The sequence below is a fragment of the Manduca sexta genome, chromosome 22 (assembly GCF_014839805.1).
Source record: "Manduca sexta isolate Smith_Timp_Sample1 chromosome 22, JHU_Msex_v1.0, whole genome shotgun sequence".
Taxonomy (NCBI): domain Eukaryota; kingdom Metazoa; phylum Arthropoda; class Insecta; order Lepidoptera; family Sphingidae; genus Manduca; species Manduca sexta.
The window spans coordinates 12,204,456-12,223,331 of record NC_051136.1 but is presented as its reverse complement, the minus strand read 5'-3'; positions in this window follow the sequence as shown (position 1 = coordinate 12,223,331).

Here is an 18,876-nt window from a genome sequence, read left to right as displayed (position 1 = left end):
TCAGCTAAAATTTCTACGAATTTTCAATTGCACAAATACGCATGAGCTGTCCGGGAGTGAAATCCTGTCTGGTAAATCAATTAGTTCTGCCCTCTCATATCAAGTGACGAAAATAGACTGTGCTATCGATCGATGCACCAAATATGCCTCTGATTCCTTCGGGAACATAAGCGAGATACAAAAATAACTATTGCCTGCAAATTCACCAGCGTGGAATTCGATTAGCGACTAATAATTTAGAACCTGTGTTCTTTTTAGTTATCAAGCTTACCTCGTTCTAAATTTTTTCAAACTCTACTCAATGGTTTAGCCGTAAAAACAAAAGTAACATCACGCTTTCATTACCAAAGGAATAGGTAGAGATGCAACCAGGGCTCCAGACAGCACTACATCACGACATTTACTCATTTACAATATTAGTATGGATGATTAAGACACTATCAGAAGAGACGTCAAATTTCATCAAGATTGATTCAGTATCAGTTCAGTTTAACCGTAAAGGCGTTATGGGGACAGACTTACTTTCGCATTAATATTATTGAATGGATTCTTTAATTTCGTATCACATCAAAAACGTATCTGAACTAGAAGCTGTACTTATATCTTCACTACCCAGTTGTGCAAACTCGAGACGCTCCGTCTGTAAATGCTACAATATAAATGATGCAAGGCACGCGAATCGGTTCCCTCAGTTTCGAATTCGTACTAGTTCACTTTTAGAGTCACTTCGTGTGTACGAATGTCTTCGATCATGTTTTAATTCACACACACACGTTTTATATCAGAAGTAGTAGGCAAAGGCGCAAGTGGCACAACTTTCCGTCCCATGATGTGATAGGGCACTAGCCTATCACCAAATCAAGCACAAATTCCAGACTTCAGGCTGATACCGATTAGAAAAATCACTTTTTCCCGACCTGGGGATCGAACCCAAGACCTCACTATGCAGTCGTACTATACAACTACGCCACCGAGGCAGATGTTTTAATTAATTATCTTAGTATTTGAGATTGTCCGGAATATATGCTCTAATCTCATATAGTACCGTAGACTGTTGTACAAAAGGGCAATTAGTATCGGCACATAGGCGAAGATAGGTGCAATCTATCCGGCTAGTCTGATAGTAAACAACACATTGAATTACAAATCAATATATTGAAACCAAATATATACAACCAATATAGTACAATTACAAATCATGTTACATTCAATTCACCTTCCACTCCGCATGACCGATTCAAAAATCAGCCAAACGCCAGTTTATTACATTAGCGCGTTTCACAATCCAACGCGTGCATACCACCGGTGGTTTCATTAATTATAAGCTTAAATCCTCAATGAATTATTATTCGATAAATTCCATTTATTAATATTCTGCAGGCGTTACACGTCAATGTATTTATTGATAATTATTCTCGAATCAATTCACCTCGCGCGTTACATTTGTGACGTTAAACTTCATGTTAACCTTATGATTATTTTCATAAATAATTGACACATATTTCACGTATTCCCGAATGTGTAGGTGTATATATATTTTCTATAATTATGTTGAAGAAGCGGCGATAGCCTAGTTGGTTGTGGAACGGACTGCCGAGACGAATGTCACCAGGTTCAAATCCCAAGGGCGCACACCTCTGACTTTTCTAAAAAAAATATGTATGTATTCTTTGTGAATTATCGCTTGCTTTAACGGTGAAGGTAAACATCGTGAGGAAACCTGCATACCTGAGAAAATCCCTATGGGAATTTTCCAGGGTCCGTGAAGTCTACCAATCCGCACTGGGCCAGCGTGGTAGACTAAGGCCTAATCCCTCTCAGTAGTAGAGGAGGCCCGTGCCCAACAGTGGGACAGTATATAATACAGGGCTGATATTATTTATTATTTATGTTGAAGAAGGAAGAGATCTAAGTGACCCAGACCGTCAGTCATTAAAGCTATGCCAGGGTTCATCGCTGACCACACATTAATGTGATATATGGGTTTATAGCAGGAGTTATGATGAAGAAAAATCTAATATTAGTCTAATTACTGCTGAACTAAACAATTACTTCAATAGCTCTTTGAACCAGGAATCGAATCCAAAATTCTCAACTCGAAACGCTAGATGCATAAAACTAAGACTTTTCTCGCGTGATTTCTCGTTTGTCTCTCTATTCTAAAGATGAAAATATATACAAATAGTTACCTGGGCGAACTCCTTTCCTAGAAATAAATAGATAGCATACATCCGGTTTGCACAATCAGTTAATTTAGAAAGTTGGGTATCTTTTCTGAAATTTAATTTCTGGAACAGCATCTCGATAAATATTTTGTTTAAGCTGCGTGCACACTGTTGGAAATAATACAAGTTATAAAAGGTCAGATTCTTTACTTTCGTGATTCATAAAGAAATTGAGACTGTATAAGTATATCTTATGTTTACGCGAATGTTAGATCGAAATTAATGTCCGCCCCATGAGCAGTCATCGAAGGCTGCAGTCATCGAAACCTCGGAAAAATTATAATATAAGAATCCCCTATAATATCCGAAAACTAGTTATATTATGACATGTATATTGTACAAGAGTGATTGATCCTGGAATAACCGTACGTAAAAAACTAATGGGAGGGTAAAATAGCTAAAGGGAAAGAAATGTAATTAAAATGTCATTATCTACGTAATTTTGTTTTATGTTAATAAAATACTTAATATGTAGTTTTCAAGAAACAAAAAGCCTATATTCTAAATTCAGATTTTTATTACTGCATAAAAAAATATTCAAGTCCATTAAGCAGTTTTCACATTAATTGTACCGAACATCACAAACATTTGCAGTTATAACATTGAGTATATAACTTATATTGCTAAAAATAGTTTTGTTCCTCTTCTGTACACGCCCTAAAATCGACTTACGTAACACCGTTAACTAACCGGGAATACTATTTATTTACAGTAGATGTTGAAAATTGTGTATTTTAATGGAAAGAGAATTCTGCATTTCGAAACTATTATGGGGAGGGTAGATTTTAATGCAATATTATGAATGAGATAGCGGAAATATTTTATAAACATTTTATTAACTTGTGGTAGGTCTCTCATATATGAGAGTACGCTTGGTACCACCGCAATGTCTATTTCTGCCACCATGCAGCAGTGTGTAGTCACTGTGGTGTTCCGGTTCGAAGAACGTTATAGCCAGTGTAACTACTGGACGTAATAAGACTTACCATCTCATGTCTTAGGATGGCGAGCGTAGTGGAATACCAAACAATACTTTGTAAAATTAAATAATTTATTGGTCACGTGGACGAACGTTTATGGCAGGTAAAGGTCCATAATAATAATAAATCAATTATTAGAATTGATTACTTGTAAATAGTTATAATATGCTTTAAATCAATACACTACAAAACAATTTATTTATTGTGATTAGACCACGTTCTGATGAGAAGGGCTTGACGCGCGTTTACAATGACACGTATTTCGTATGTATGTAAACGCGCGTCTAACACTTGTCATTTGAACGAGGTCTTACTCTATCTGAGCTATACATATAATGGTACCACTTGGAAGCTACACTGAACGAAAATTACAAAAATTATCGACAACGCAGACGCCGTAACACATTTTCGCTGAGCATACAAATAACGAGTAAAGAACATAATGTTTTCTCGAAGTTGGTTATAAAACACTGAATTATCTATTTATTTCGCTACTTCAAAACGTGTGAACTCTTCAATCATACTGCGTCCACACAACAAAGCCACGTCTACATAACGAATTGATATCACAAAGAAAATAGGCTGCAAAGGATAGCTTTATCTTCAAGTTGCCAACGCGACCTCACTCTCCTCGCGTGTACGGCGGTAATTCTGTCAAGATTGTATTGTTTTGCTGAAATAACACGAGTTTGTATGACATTAGTGACGTAATTCAGTTGTTTTATTACGACACTAAACGGTCGGAATGTATGTAGGATGAGGATGAATGGAGCTTTGGTAATAGATGACTGGCCGGTCTGAATATGTCGGTTTGAATATGGAACACGACTATAAATAAAAATAAATTTAAAATGACAATATGCCAGTTCGATTTGTTTCTTTTTTTGTTACATAGGCCTGCAATAAAGAAAGTAGGTTATAATTATTATTATTATGAAAAAATCTCATATATACCAATAATTGAGATTTGTAGGAAATTAATAGTAGTTAATAAGTTGGAGTGTTTGAATATATGGAAATCCCATCCTCCATACAACATATAATTTAGCAAGATGTCGCTCCGCCTGGTCTCCGCAATGGTCTAGCCAGGTCTTGCTGTAGATAAATATATCTGCAGCGAAGACCCATCCCTTTATTTAATTTCAAAATATACAAAAAAAAATCTAACGAGTACATTAATTTATATTAATTTAAATTATTTAATCAAAAGTATAGAAAACTAAATATTTCAAATAAATGCATGAAAAATCTGATGGCATTCCATGATTAAAACAGTAAAAACATATTTCCCGCTCTGCTAAATGTCTTATTTGTAAACTTGACTTGCCAAGGCCTTGCAGACAATATGACGCAATAACTTTCTACTATCTGAAAAGCATTAACATTTAAAATTCAAATGATAACGATTCAAAGCGTTATTTTCTAAACTAAAGCGAGATAATACGATTCCCTACGGGAAACAAGGAGGTTGTCAAACTTCGGTAGCGACAGCAAAAACGCTTATAAATATATTAGTAGTTAAATCTATAAAAACTCTTACATATGTCGACTTATTCGACATATTTTTCTTCAATACTGATAGATTTAAATTGGGACATTTTTAAATAATACACGGTTGTATATTGTATCTTATTCAAAAATATAATATTGTGCCTTTCTTGCATGATTTTTTTTACAAACAGTGCTATATCAAAATGGCATGCATTGCCAATGAAATTCCATCCAGAGCAATTATTAGTCTGAATAAAAAGAAAAACTAGTATTCCAGAATAAAAGGCGGAATACATTCCTATATAGCACTAATTATATTTTTATATGATTTTACTATTATTTTTAGCAATTGTAGGTAATGGCTTAACATCAAGGAACTCTATTTCTAATAAATACGCTTAAATCATTTCGGCTTCCGCGGGCTATTAAATCTATTTTTTTTTTGCAAGCCATACCGCCTTGATATGATAACAAGATATATTCGCATCTTAGACAATAGACGTAAGCTGTAATGACAACGGTAACACCCCGTTATTTTCCCCTGGGGGGTGTTAAGATAAGTATCTCTAAGACTAACGACACATTTAATTATTCTGTATGTATGAACTGTGATAATACAAGCACATTATGAGAGATTATGAAATATGAACACTCCGTGAAAACTAGATTAGCTTACTTTATTGTTACTGTCTGTACCTAAGAAGACTGGGTCACGTATACAAGAGTCTGAATAGGTATTCAGCTAAGTATTTCTGCCGCCAACCTGCTGTGTGCACTGTTGTGTTCTAACTTGAAGAATTTTGCAATCAGTTGCTGGGCGTTATGGGTTGTAACATTTCATGTTAAAATTTTGCTGGTGTACACAAGGTGTTAAAACTCGCCATAATGGCTTACGTAAGTGTCACGTTCCGGAATCAGCCTATGTATGTCCGGTGCCAGAAGGCCGGCAAAATTGTGTCGACCGTCGAGGGATAGTTATCTTTCCTCAGTCGACATTTTATTGAACCCCACACTACCTTCTATCGGGTGCAGTGGGATTACTTCGCCGGGACAGTATAAAAAGATATGTTTAATAGTGAATAAGCGCAGGGCACTGAGTAGTAGAGATTTAAAGATTGCTAGAGATTTGTACTTTCCAGCCTGATTAAGCGCGCTTGGATAAGGTCAACCCATGTTAAATGACAGGCCCGATCAGTAAGGCGACTGGTCTTTTAATCTAATCCAAATCGTCAACCAAATCTAGAAGTAAATATTTACAAATAAATATTTTCTTTCTTCTTTTTTTCTCTTCTTTCACCCCAAGGCAATTCTTGAGCGCTCGGTCTCCACACCGAATGCACGCCCATGCATGTGGGTACATTTGTCGCGGCCCTAGGCACACATTTAAGTGAGGTACTTCATATTGAGGCCTATAAGGGCTCGCAAACAGTTCCTAGACTTCTCCCCTCATCCCATCCTAAGAGGTTTCCTTATCCTTCCCCCACACTTTCTTCCCAGCTATCCCCTCCCAACTCTCCTCCAGGACCCTGTAGTAAAAAAACCAAATCGTTTCTGTGATATGTTATACTTCTTAAAAATTTATATCCCAACCCCCCATTAGATTGTGATGAACTGGTAGACGGAAACCAATGTCACGATATAAAACACCATTTCATCAAGTAAACGAAATAAAACTTAAAACAATACTTCGGCACTAACCTGTAATTTTTTTTCTCAATTCTCTATAAACGAAATAGAACGTAAAACAATACTTCAGCACTAACCTGTAACATTTTTTCATAAGAGCATACAACGCGTAATTTTCCATCTTTGCTCGGTATTATCACGGATGCGCGATATTGTCGCAACACTGTTCGTTTGGAAGTAATAAGGGAATGTTGCCGGACCGAAGTTTTTTGATTAACTTTGAAACTGGAACACATGTTATAATTAAACATAGAGGAACGAGTTATGATTCTAGAACATTTTTCTCAATTCCTAATAGAATTATAGTTGCATTACATACAAGAAAATTATTACATGTGTACCTATTATGAAATAAATAAATTGTAAATGTCTTTATAACAGGGAAATCTATTTTCTATTTTTGTCTTAACTAAGTAATCTGTTTTACAACTTTCAAGTCACTGCATCTCTCTTATGTCAAAGTTGCGATACATGCTAATGCATGCGATTCATATAAAAATGTATAGTCTCAAATATGATAGAAAACTTAGATTTAAGCAATTGTCGATAAAGATATATGTAATATAGAAAACTAGAAATTATAAAATAACTAATATCTAAAAAGGAAACATCCATACTTGTAATAAAAGTAGTGATTTGAAAGATAAATCTCGGATGTTTTTGCGTTGCATTGGGCGGCTCGAAATATATAAAAGACGAAACGTACACATTGAAAATATTTTCGCGTACAGCAAACGGGATTTGAAAATATATATATTCTCAAGACAATTCTTTGCCTTAAAAAAACAGTTTATTAAAAAATATTTACAATAGAATCGAATCTTAAAACAACAAAAATAGCGACGGCAAATATTTTCACATCTCTAGACAGGTTCGGCCAAAGCAGTTTAAATAATTGCATTGCCCTAGGCTGTTTGCGTATTTCGTATCAAAATAACATTTTAATGAAAATTATTTCATTAATACAACACGGACCATATATCACGAGAATTCTATTTACGCCTTATCTTATCAGGCTAACCAAATTATACGCAACGAAATTCGTAAATTAATACGTTAAATTACATAGTTGGGTGTAGATAGCATGCTTGTTCTGAAGTCAAGGTTAGTAATGTACAAGGTACAGGAGTGACTGGCCCCACACCGGAAAAACAATCTACTGATTTATTAAACATTCCTAGCCGAGGCGTTCCTCGCGTGTTTCGCCGCCTGTCTCTTTATTCAGCTGTATTTTCACTCTTATGTATTCACTTTACAGTTAAATAAAGTCCTTTTACTTTAGACGGTGGAATATGTTTTTAACTTTGCCACCTTTTTTGAGACAATTCCGGGTGAGATTTTGTGTTGCGCGTTTTAACCAGTTGGGCCATTTGAAACTTCATGAAAACAATTATGGCGTATGTTTTCACCAGTCTTTAACAGAATAGAAGAACTTGAATAAAACTAATTCAAAGCAAAAATTAACTACATGCAAATTCGTATATCTAGAAATATTTTTTACAATTGTCAGATTTTGCGTATTTCTTCCTAACCCGTGGTTAGGTTAGGCCAATTTCAACGGAGATCAGCCAAGTATGCAGGAGATATTATAGTGCACAAGTGTGTGCAAAACACAGGTGCAATCTCTAAATTTATTACAATATCACTTCTATAGGTCACTTCATAAACGAAGATCTTGGCTTGCACTATCTCTTTATTAATTCACATAGTCTTAAGTTTGTATAACACCGTGAAATTTATTTAAGCAATGCAACTGTTTAATAAAATACAAAGGACATTTACAAATGTTGGCAAGTGTAGCAAGACCGGCGGTCCACGTCCGTGGCTTTGTGCTTTACAACTTGTAAAAGTCGGCTACCGAAACCGAAAGCCGTGCCAAAATGGACTGTATCACACAACAGGCCTGGTATTCTGTAGATAGCTCGGTAGCTCCAGTCTAGATTGTTTAACAAATATATTTGGATGGGTTTCAATTAACTAAGATTACATCTTTGAAAGTGTCAAATGCTAATGATGATATTAATTCAATGATTCTTGTTTTTATCTTATTTTTCACGGGCACGGAAAAGTGACACCAACAAAAACAAAACCAAGAAATAATTGAATTCGAAGAAATGCATTTAACGCTACATATCTTTACAAAGACAATATTAATATACACTGTAAATACGGAATACTTTAATGGAACAAGAGCGGTAACTCAACGATAGACTATGAAGAAAATTTCACAGCGTAAATGAACAACCGTCCATAACTGCAGAAACTCTGCGTTCAACTTTCTTATTAAAAATTCGGTTTGAAAACTTGTCGGTTAATGGAATTTTAACCACCGCAATGATTAACTTATAGCGCGACACTTTATGCATTTTCATTACTTTAAAAACCTAATAAGTTTGGTGGTATTCAGTTTGAAATATCTCAAAGAGAGAAAAATTAGCTCGTGGTGAATATTTAGAGTTGGAAGAAGATGTCTTTTTTTGTTTTTAATTTGATCGCGGGATTAACGTGTTATCGTTACTACCACTAGAGGGATGAGCGAAATAGTTATGTTGTTTTCACCGGTTATACAATCTCATATCGACACTCGAGAGTATAGCGAGCTGTGAGCTGACTCCCTAACACTATATATTCACACACCAGCGTACCGACCAAAACCCGGGTGGCCTTCTTCGGCGCATACGAGACAGCCCCGTAATATCAAGTTACACAAAGATAGCTGCGCGGCGCCGTCGCTGCGCGATGCCGCTTTGAGGCCCATCTCACATAGTTAGGGGCTAAAGAAGTTCCAGAATCCCGAAACCTTCTTCCCTGCTCGCCCCGCAACCCCCACAAAGGCCCATTTATTCGCCTTTCTCGGTAGGCAGGGGATACCGTGGTGAAATTCATTAGGATCCCCCGATTCACACGGCAGTAGCTCACGACTTCCTCCCATAGCAAAGGAATACATAAACTAAGGACTTTGGGAGCTAACTGAAGATAACATGAAACATTAGAACGTAAAAATAAATTTTAAAAAAAGTTGACGTTCCGCATTATAGTAATGTTTTTATGTTCAGGCTCTAAAAATCGTACACCAGAATTACACCACTAACACCAAGAATCTAAATAAATTCGTTTCAACAGTCAATAAAAACTAATCACGTTTTTCCAATCGGTTACTAAAAGCAGTATTTTTCTAAAACGATGCGACTGATTGATATTTTGTACCAACAATTCCGGGAACTTAAAAGTAAAAGAAACAATTGCATTTCTTTCACGACCATTAGCTCACTAGATATTATCGCAAATGCGGTTTGTTACGTTAAACACTTTTTTAGCATCACCGCAGTGCAGACTTCTTTTTTCTAAGACTCCATGGCGAGGTAGGCAACGACTGCCCGTAAACAGTAGCAACATCATCTAGAAAATTGTAATGTATGTATAAAAACAGCATCCACTCTAATGCGTTTGATATTAAGTTTTACAATGCCAGTCTCATCAACTAGCTACATATTCCTTCAAAACGAAACACAAGCTGCTACCAGTAAAAATAGATGATAGTCTAGACGGACCTCCACGAAACACCTCGAGTGGAAAATAAAAATTTCACCAAACTTTTAACCCACCTATCTCGCTAAGCATGCAAAGTGAATATTTAAGAAGGTACTGCAGCTGCAAGCCGTGATAAAACCGTTGCCAGATGCTCGTAATTCTGATACTTAAGTGCTCTCACACTCAAATCGTTGTTTGTAATAACACGGTCCCTCTTGTCAAGGATAAGTATTTGATCCTTGGAAGTTTCAGAGCGTCTGTTCTGTCGACAGGGGATCAATGGGTGTTGAGTGATTCCTCTATTCATGGCGGCTTTGAATTGTGAACAGCCGAGAACATTCGATGGACGAACTTACTGTTTGAGAGTGATAAAACTATTTGGGAATTTCATGACAATGTACCGGATTTGAGGATTGGGATTGTGTTTAAATTAATGAATGCTGCGCTATTACTGAATAGCAACGGCGAAGGGTCTATGAACCCGATTCTTGCCAGCTTCCTTTTCGTAATTTAAGTAAAATCTAATTATGAATTAAATGATTGGCAGATCGCATTCGTATTATCCATCGCATCGCATGCTAACGTATCGCAAATCGCATATGTTATGTCGGTTTCCCTATAGAAAATGTCACCCTTCGCCACTGCTGAATAGACCATTAATAAATCTTATAATGCGCTGCGCACTTTTTAGTATGACAGTAATTCAATTATCTTTTTTATGAATTCTGTGTATTGTTAACATAGAATTATTCTTCTACCTTCATGATCATTAACAATTATTGCAATGAACGATTTATGAATAAAGTTCTTTAGACATTTATCAATATTGTAAGAAAAGTAAATTACTGTATTATCAGTTTACAACTATTGACTTCAACAAACAAATAAATTCTTATTCCAAACATAAGGTAGAAACGACTGAAATCTCACGTTTCTTTAACTTAGTTGCCTTTTGTTAAACTTGTGTATTTCTTGACATTATTTTGAGTAAGACCTACACGGTCCCTAGACCTTTCTCGAAAATGATTTATCGAATTTCTGGGTTATATTTACATCATACCTTACCAACTCCGCGTTCGCTTAATAAATATTAAATTTTATAAATATTACTCTCATAACGTATGCGGCCTTGGCTTTGAGTATTAAAAAGATTATCTTTTGTAAAACAAGTTTATGCTCGAACCATTATGTTTTATAGGTTATGTTTTGCGCTCGCGTGTAAAGTAACGAAAATTGCTGTTATAACATAACATCTAATCATCTCATTGAGACCATTAACTTGAGTGCCGTTATGTAATAAACACCTACATTTTTTCACTTCGTCATATTTCTCTCGGGATAAAATATGGAATTACTTTACTTTGCTTTGAGATGTGATATCAAAGCCTGAATATGTTTAACCATAAAACTCATAGCAATAAAACTTTCACCAGGGAATCGAACCGCTTGTCGATACCCTATACACAAGGCCACTAGGTCTATCTAAAATAGTATTAAAAATAGTTTTAAATGAGAGTCTTGCAGTATTGTAACTCACGGTTTTTATACCTAATTCAATATGTTTTCTTACCCTTAAATAAACAGCCGTATTTACAAACTATACTAAGAACTGAAGAGGCGCAATTCGCCCTAACGCATAATGTCTTCAAATTCATAGTTTCCTTTAAACTTGTTCATCTTTGTTTATCTGACAACCAATGAAAGCAAAATTGTAGCTCAATATTAGCCAATCACAGCGCCCCTGTGCCTACGCACTACCATTTCATAGCGAAAGTACTGAGAAACAATCCTATTATCATAGTATTGCTACGTAGTTAGCTAAGTAACGTTTTTGAATACGTCCGTAAATTTCGTTGGTTTTTCGAAGTATAATACTTGTTCGTCTACAAGCTGGTATAAGTTATCTTATTAGTATAATGGATATGAAACTAGGCAGGTAAGTTGATTCAATGTTACAAATATACACTTTTGAACGGCTTTGCATGAAATTTTGGCCTTGGATAAATAAAGATCTATTTTTCACAATGATTGCACCGCGAATGTATTAATTATAGCTTAAGATAAACGTTCAGGGCTAACATAGTCTTTTTACTGGTGGAAGGTCTCTAAGTACCACTGCAATGTCTATTTCTGCCGCCCAGCAGTGTGTAGTCACTGTTGTGTTCCGGTTTGAAGGACATTGCAGCCAGTGTAACTACCAGATATAATAAAACTTAACATCCAGCAAGCTCATCTCGTCATACAAAGCAATAAAAAACATTCATGAGCTATCTCATTAAGATCGCCGTAGGAATTTATTGGACTGACATTTAGCTTATAGCTAAAGAGCTATAGCCGAAATAATAATAACCTAGAATAACATAAAGGCTATTTTAAAAGCCAGTCCAATAAATTCCAACGATCTCAATGAGTCAGCACACGAATGTTAGCGCAAACCGTTTATCTTTAGATATAATTATAACATTCGCGGTGCAAACATTGTGAAACCTCACAAGGGTAAAACAAAGTACGTATAATCTACTAACTCATAACAATGCTGCCTTTATTTGCCCTCAGCACACATGAATGTTCTCGTGAAAATATTTTAGATACGTATGCATGTTCTGGGCTGTATTTAGCGGTGGTTTTGTGGTCATTATTGATTCTAAAGGAGTTTATGTGTCGGGAGATGCTGGAATAGTTTTCTGGGTTGAATATATGGAATTCCCTTATATAATTCTCTCCGGGCTTGGATCTAATGATAAATTTTGTTTTATTAAATCGAAATGCAATATCGACCAAGAACGCTGTTTCTTGACGTTGGTCATAATTATGACGGTCATTTTTAATTCTATAATGAGGTTTTGATTGATACTGGAAAGTATGGTATAGTAGTAGTCCACGTCTTCGGAAAGATTATATTTACGAAGTAAAAAACGCTGCTTCCACCTAAAGGATCATAATAATTTTATCATTTATTAAACACCATCATTAAAAGACTTAACATAAAACACTATCGCTTGAAATGATTAATTAATCACCAGGGGGCAGACCCCCCTCGCTAACCCTACTACATACCTTAGCACACTGTTTTCTCAAGTAACACGCTCGACCATAAGACCCAGCCATGATTTATGAACCTTAAGCATAATATTACCATGTTGAAACTTACCAAAGATACTAAGATAAACGGTCGCCCGTGTACTAATGATATTAAAAATAATTTATATGGATGAAGTTAAGTCCTAATGTATCAGTTCTGACCTTGCTTAATCTGTTGGTTTAGTAAACTTTATAGTTTAGAAATTGTTGGTTGGTTGGTTAGAAACCTACACCAGAGGTAAACTTCGCCCTCGACTTGTTCCGGATCGTTTCCCTTCGTCAGCCCGTTAGCTATAGTAAAGTGGTATTTAAAAAAGTCTTCTTTATGAATCAAGCAGTAAGATATCCCAATCACATTACGGAACACACAGGCAAAAAATGGGTGCCATGGTTGCATCTCTGCTTACCCTCTTATGGGTAAAGACGTGATGTGTGTGTTGGCAATTACATATAATGAATTCCGTCAAATAATTTAGGAATTTATGGTTCTAAAATATTTACAGATGTCTCTAAAACATCTTAATCGTACGGAGGATGGGATTTGGCATAATTAATGTTCATAGAAAGGAGCACAGAAAACTTACATTTGTTATAATATAATATTTTTATTCAATTCGACGGTCTAATTTTCAGTACTACATCACCGATAATTAAGTAAAGTTATCACTTTACCATAATCGTAGTAACAAACACAGCCTTATTTAACATACACTCATTTAAAGGAGGTTAAAACGTGCACAATGGAATTATATTTCAATACAAAAGTTTTAACTACAGTTTAACTTCGTAGCCGGGCGCTACGTACCTTCAGAGACACCGGATCGCTACGTCGCTACGGATCCGTAGCACTGATTGCTACATTAAACTAACCTAACGATCTGTACTGGCATTACCGCACTCAACTTTCATTTAGACCCAACAATGTCTTGCTTTCACGATATCGACTCAATTAGCTGAATATTAAGCGAGGCTAATTGCCTGTATTTATATTTACTCCCCACGGAAAAAGAAGGGTTTTGTTTAAGGTGTGTTTTTGTGTGTGTATTCAGTCTATATCTGTGAAACGAACGGACCAATTTTGATGCAGTTTTTTGTTTGAAAGCTGATGTGATCGAGATTCTCAGTTATAATTTACGGAGATCCAGGCGTTTGAAAATAATCAACTATTTTTCTACTAAACTAATTTTCGGATTCTATCGCGGTGTTAGTATTTTATTTTCTCCCGACGTTTCGAAGACTTTGCAGCCTTCATGGTCAATGGGGGGACTGGTCATGAAGGCAGCAAAGTCTTCGAAACGTCGGGAGAAAATAAAATACTAACACCGCGATAGAATCCGAAAATTAGTTTAATTTCAATGTCTAACATTCGCGTAAACATAAGAAATCATTATTTTTCTACTCTTACTGTTTCGATTGATTTGAAATTTGGTATACTATTACTCCGCTGGTATTTTTAAGATATGGTAACCTTGAGCTGATGCTGCAGCACTATGTAGTACGGGATATCTAACTCCTTAACAATTTACAGCAGATATACCATGTTGAGCTCATAAGTATGTTCTCAATAAATAGGTGTTAGTGACATACAATTAGGCCCCAAGTAGAGAAGACATTTGGGACAAAATATTTCTAGGTGCTAATATTATTTTATATTTAAAATATACTTGCAGGACAAAGAAATATTTTATTTTGGACTTTTTGAAAGTTCTTTGTTTATTGAAATAGCACGTAATGGCTATTGATCTCCCATAATAGACTGATACCGTTTCCCAACCCTTGTAATGACGCTGTCATAATTGTACACCTATAAATTTACTATCAACGATGAACACATTTCGATGCGGTTATTCCAAAACAAAAACCATCAGTGGCGAAGCGTCCATACAAGCCGATTCCCACCGGCTTCCCTTTTAGGTTTTCGGTGATACTAAACAATATATTTAATAGGCAAATATAAATTTACAACATATCAGACAATGGACAATAATTATAATAGCTTAACTTATTAATTATAATTGATAACTTAATAATGACATCTATCGGCCATTAGCCCGTTGTTTGTTAATTTAATCGATATCAATTGCTTATTTTAAACAACGTTAGATGGCGCACCTTGTATTTAGTTCCCCAGAAATTCCGTTACCTAAGTGAAATTGTGACGCCACAGGCAAAGGTAACCCGCTGTCAAGCGGCTTAATGTCGTAGTATGTTTTTTAATATAGATGGCAGCACTTTCTATGACTTTCTATGCCAGTGTTTGTCGAAATCGCGCGGAAGATATGGGCAAAGGTAACCCGAGCTAGTTCGGCTTCACGTTAACCGACTTTGTATAGTTGTCGCTTTGTACGTCCTTCAAACGTCATAATCTATTATGCTACCAAGTTGCGGTGTTTTGTAAATTGTCATATTCATTTTATTTTTTGATAGTTCTGTGATATTTAGTTACCAGCGCTTTGTTTATTTAGAAACTACAAATAAAAGTGTATTATGATGGAAATAACTACCTGTGATCAGTTTAATGTCTACCTTTACGTAAGTATATTATTAGTCGGTGATTTCACATATTAGTATTTAGATGGTAAAATATTTGAAGAAGATCTGAAAGTTTTTGATTTTAGACACAAAATGTTTGTTAGAAGAAAATAAATATGATATTTTACCGAATTTAAAGTAGCACCACGATACAATCAAAAGTTAACGAATAACCTTTCTTGATTATAATTTAAATTGATAATTATATAAGTTTATCATGTAGGTAGACTTAAACTGTTGGTCTGTTTGGCGATCGTGATGCCTATTTCTATTACATTTATAGTTTTATTTTGAAAATAAACAGATACTTATAGGTAGGTAGTGTGGTTATAATTTTAATACTTACTTTTGTTGCTGTTATAACTAATGAATAGGTAAGTACTTATACTTTGATTAATGGATCGAGAATTATCTTCGTTTATTGTTCGATTTTATGAATGTTTCAATTATTTACGCATAATAGGTAATTTAGTATGTATGTCAACGTTTGTTGATTTCGAATCAAGACTAATCCGTTGTCTTAGTTTTTGTTTTCCGATAAATTGCCCCCGATATCTTAACTGACACCAATTTTTTTTACACCGGGTTACCTTTTGAAAAATTTCACCCTTCGCCACTGAAAACCATATAATAAAAATGTATTGAGTCGAGGATTAAAATCCAATTTATAATAACATAACGTAATAAAGTGTGGATTGGATTGATTTGTTGTTTTACAATCAAGCAAATACAAGATGCGCGATTCCACTAGCGGCTTATAATATTTTTATTTATTTTATTTTTTGTGTGTCAAAATTAGGCTTTAGTATTTTTATCTACGAGTGAAAACAGCATATTTTGAATTGTACCAGTCTTAAAAACTGTGTGCACTCACTTTTTTTACCGCATATTAAATAACCTACTTAATCGCTGTTATTTTAAAGGTCATATTTGTATACGCAATTGTCAACATCAAGCGACGTATTTGCAGGTTGGCCATAAAAAATATAATTAAGACCATTCCATGAATTTATATAACAAACAGTTTCACACGAGATTAAGCACGTAATACACTTTCATAGCAACTCGTTTGCGACGCAGTAATACCGTTTCTAATCAATGTTAACCCTCCCTAACTCTCGAAAAAATCCTAGCCTATGAATACGAAGCAAAAACGTCCATTACTTATTTCCGTCGTTCTCTTAATGACGTCATTATCTCTAGAGGCTGGCTTGCGGTCACGTCGCCCCTTAATTCTGACTGCGACGCGGTCTGAGTGACCCAAGGTGATGATAAATGAAGCGAGAACAGCGGTGACGGTTTTATGTGAGCTCGTATACGATCGTCAGGTCGTTTGTACCCAACGTTTGTTTGTTTGTGTGACGCATCCTTAATACGGGTTGAAAGGCGCAATTAGATTATTATATTTGTATTGTATTTTACTTATAAGAATTTTTATCGGATTGTAAGTTTCTCAGTTGTGTGCTAGTCAAGGTGAGTAACTACTGTGTTGTTTTTAATTGTAGCTGAATAGCAAATGCAATACAGGCTGGCTCTAGTGTGTAGATCACCAGTTATGTGATTCTCTTGAATGTCTTTTGTAGCGTATATGGGTTATATGGACCTTTATAGTCGGCGATAACATGTTAACTGTAACAATTAGCTACTAAATTAGAGGTTCAATCGAGAAATTCGTTACGTGAGTATTTACTTTCAATAGAAAACAGCCGGTACCCGCAGCACACGCACCATTCATGCATGAATAAAAAATATTTTTGATTTCTCCAACACAAAATGAATGAATCCTTTGAAAAGAAAGACTTATATTTTTATACACTTATAAAAATATAAGTCTGTATTACATGTAAAACACGCCAAAAGGACATTTAGAACTCACAAAATAAGGAACGCAAAAGACCCATAAAATCCAACACCGATGGCCCATAAATGGACATTCAAAGGATAAAGGATAAAAGGCAAATCAGGAGAACATATACCGCGCTAAATATAGTCACAATGGCCATTCCAGTTGTACCTCTGGATCGTGATTCATTCAGCGACATTAGTTACCTGCCTCCCGGGAAGCCTCACCCATCGCTCTGGCGACGTAAGCCCTTGCCAACAAATCATTTTTCATAACACCCTTCGGATAAAACTTTTTCATGTGCAATAGATGAAATAGGAGATGTTTTTCCGCTTTGTTAGTTTGCATTGTTGATTCGGACATCGTGTTGAAAGGTTGCTAGGATTGTGCGTTAAGTTTGTGAAACTATTATGGGAGAAATATCAGATTACTATTCCAGGCCGCTGATGAGGTTGGGCCATTTCTACTCATGTGCCAACATACAAGCCTAGCTTTCTTCGGGGTTCTGATTTAAATAGTTTGTGATAATAACAATAAAATAAATAATATACATTATATTGGTCCGATGGTGATAATGATGCTTCATTTGTTGGTTGAAGAATATTGAATATTCTGGCATATTTTTTCTACATTTTAAAAGAAACACTTATAAATATCATGTGTTAGAATCAAATATACCCTTTAAACTAATTGGTTAGAATAAAGTGTGTTGAATCACGATAACCCTGTTTTGATTCATTGCAATAATTACACCAAAACAAGCTATGTTTAGTTTCTGTATCAGAACAGAAAGGTTCGTTTCTTAAATCTTCGCCGCATATGATAGAAACGTAAACCAATACCGGACCCCTTATTTAATATCACGTAATGGACACATTTTATTACGTTTATTAACGTGTTTGAATTATATAATTATGCTATTTATTTGCTATTAAATCAGAACTATGTATTTATGCATGGCTATTACTTGAAACTGATCAATCACAACCATTCCAAACTTGTAATTCCAAACATAGCTCCCTTTTAAAGGCATCGCGCATTCAGGATGAATGATTGTCCCAAAATAAGCCGCCATTAGACCCGACTTGCAAACATTTGATCGCCAAAACGTTCCATTTTACGTTTGTCAAACGTAAACCAATGGTAATTTAACTTCCGCGATACAAATGACTACGGGCGAATATTAACGATTTATGGTTTTTAAACAACATAATAATTATGTGAACCCTTTTGCCTTATGATAAACAATACTTACAGACCAAATTTCGGATATAAAATGTAAAATTTTGTATTTCCTAGTAATATTGCACTATAATTCCCTTGAAACCAACACAACAGCGCTTATTTGGTTCATACAGAACCAAACTAAGTCTGACTGACAGCGAAATAAATCCAATTTCTGCATGAATACAGGAAATATGCGGATTCACACAACAATGTTTTTTTTTTTCAAACAAAGGCGGGCACACAATCGTCACGCCGGCCGACACACGACAATAGTTAAATT